The sequence below is a fragment of the Montipora foliosa genome, chromosome 3, assembly GCF_036669935.1.
Source record: "Montipora foliosa isolate CH-2021 chromosome 3, ASM3666993v2, whole genome shotgun sequence".
In the NCBI taxonomy this organism is placed as follows: Eukaryota; Metazoa; Cnidaria; class Anthozoa; order Scleractinia; family Acroporidae; genus Montipora; species Montipora foliosa.
Genome location: NC_090871.1, coordinates 45,663,388 through 45,665,887, shown reverse-complemented (window position 1 = coordinate 45,665,887; position 2,500 = coordinate 45,663,388). Strand labels below are relative to the sequence as shown.

Sequence of the window (2,500 nt, the reverse complement as noted above, 5' to 3'; positions counted from 1 at the left end):
GCAGGGGCACCCAACGTCAATTTCCGGAAAATATCTGTTCGGAACACGATTTGAGATCTAGAATTTTCGGAACATTTGTTGTAAAATGCCTTGTTTGCCTGCCTCTCCTAGGATTTTCGAACGTCTGAAAAATGGTATAATTGCCCGTTTTTACCCTACAAAGGTCACCTAGAATTTTCGGGAGCCTTTTTTTCTGGCTAAAAGTTTCGAAAAGGTAAGTTTTGATCCCTACAATTTTCGGATCACTAGCCTTTCAGCTAGGAAATCCGAACAGATGAAAACTTTTTAGGGGATAAAAATATGCCTATATCTACCGTTTAAATACTAAAATACGTTTAACGATGCTATATTTAAGTGGTTTTGAGCTATATTCTCGTTGGGTGCCCCTGGATAGGAGTACAGACAACGCTGAACCACAACATTTGATTTATTATGTTACCGAGCAAAATTAAAGACGAAGACGTAGTTTAGCTGCATATAATTTGACAAGTGTTTGAATTAATTTACGCATTGGTGTAGCTCCTTGAGTTTACATCTAAAAAGCGAGAAATTTAATTTTTTTTTTTTTTTTTCGCGGATTGTACTTCCTAATGTCATTTAGGTTCTGCAAGTTTTTAAAACGTGGCATTTAGACCGACTGAGTAATTAAAGGTGAAAGCGTGGTGTAGCTGCGTCGAAATAAATAATTGACGGGAAAAGTAATGATTGTATGTACCGGCGTCTCAAAACTACAAAGGTAACAAAGACCATTAATCATTAATAAAATGATGCTTCTCGATTTGTTTTATTTCCTTGTCAAGTCGCGATCCACAGTTGAGAATTTCATTCAAGTCAGACCAGCACGTTTGTCTGTCTGATGGCATAGAGACTTGTTGAGAGTGGTGACAGAGATTAGATACTCCATTACTTTGAGACAGAAGCATGAAATTGTCTTAGATTCCTTTTGGAAGAGAGAGACGACGGCGAAAGGCAAAGAACAAAAAGTGACATTTTTCCCTCGGGATACACGCCTAGGCGTGTTTCCCATATTAAAAGGAAGTGCTGGAAGTGTATTAGTATTCGCATAACTTTCATTATCTCGCAACTTTTCTCAACTGTCAACCTTTGGCGTTGCTATGTAAATTCACTTTTTTGGACAAAATATGACACCCGAAAACCAAAAACCAGACGAGTCTCTAAGATAAAGATCCTGAGTCACGTCCGAACGTGGTACCGGTACGATTAATTAACAATTTACATGTAATAGCCACCTGCACCGTATAGAATAGTTCTGTTGTCTTCCATCCTTAAAGGTTTAATTCTCATGTGTCTGCTGAGTAAAATAAACGTCAACCAATTTCGGTAACAAGACAATTGCTGACAGCTTGAAGGCAGACTTTAATGCCTTAGGCTTTCAAAGTGTTAATTCACCACTGTATCGAATTTCAAGCATGAAAGAAATGCGGGGACAACAACCCCGCATCCCATCAAGATACTCACAGACAGACCCCGCTGCGTCTCGTCATGAAATGTCCCATAAAAAGGAATCATTTTCCATAGGGGACTGGGCACTAGTACAAAATGACGTATATTTCCAAAAGTAAAGACATATTTAACAAAGGCCAAGCACAGTTCCTTTTCTTTTACCATTTTGACTAATCTAATAGAAGCGAAATGAAGTAAATTTTAGCATGAACTGTTGCCATTTTTTATTTTGAGTTTTGTGGTTGTAACAAGTCACGTTACCTCATTTGCATACGTTATCCACATCAATATAAAAACTTTTGTGACGTTATTAGTCTGCGAAAGTCTTTGGTTGTTATTACGAAACCTTCATAAGTTAGACCACCAAGGTTGGGGTACATGCCTTAGTTAGTTGAGTGCTTAATTACGTTAATTTGGAAAAAGTCACAACTGGGTTTGTTTGTTCCATTTCACTTCTCCCCAGTTAAGGAAAGATTTCCCTTCGGACTGTAAGTTTTTTACGTTTTTCTCATCTTTTAAAAAGACTTATTCCATAATAATAGCACGTTTAACAATAGAAGAAGCTTAAAAATACAGTTAAGTCGATAACATAACTCAAGCCAAAGGCCAGGAAGAGGGATACAAAAAACGCCTGCTTTTAACAACTAAGCAAGTTGATTTGGAAGTCGATTCTAAGCGATATTCAGTATTTTTACACACTTAAGGGAAGCCAAGACCTTCCCACATACACCTTTTCCAGAATGGTTTGTATTCTCTTTATAGCGACATTTATCAGTTGAGCGTTTATGTGAGCTGATTAAAGAGCCAGAGTCTGATGACCGCAGAAACTCGAAGATTTTTGTAAAAATCAAGCGCCCAGCCAGGTGACTGGAATAGGGATGACAAAAAAGTTGTGTAGGAAACAGGGATAAGTTGATTACTAACAGTCAAAGAAGTTGCAACCGCTTGTGACTGTTAAAGTACTGAAACTATTTTATTGAAGTCTTCAAGCGGTGTGATAAATCGTTTACATCATGTGGTTTTAATATTCCACAAC

The 2,500-nt window shown here is 37.6% G+C and overlaps 1 protein-coding gene across 2 annotated transcripts in view; it reads left to right on the top strand.

Annotated features, from left to right (window-relative positions):
* Positions 1-2,500, top strand: part of LOC137997499 (neuropeptide FF receptor 1-like) — a 259,845-nt gene that overhangs the window by 231,950 nt on the left and 25,395 nt on the right. For both annotated transcript variants that reach the window (XM_068843543.1, XM_068843542.1), the window contains exon 1: positions 1,812-1,952. The gene's annotated coding sequence lies outside the window, so the exon portion shown is untranslated. Of the gene's footprint in view, positions 1,953-2,500 lie in introns of those variants that run through there.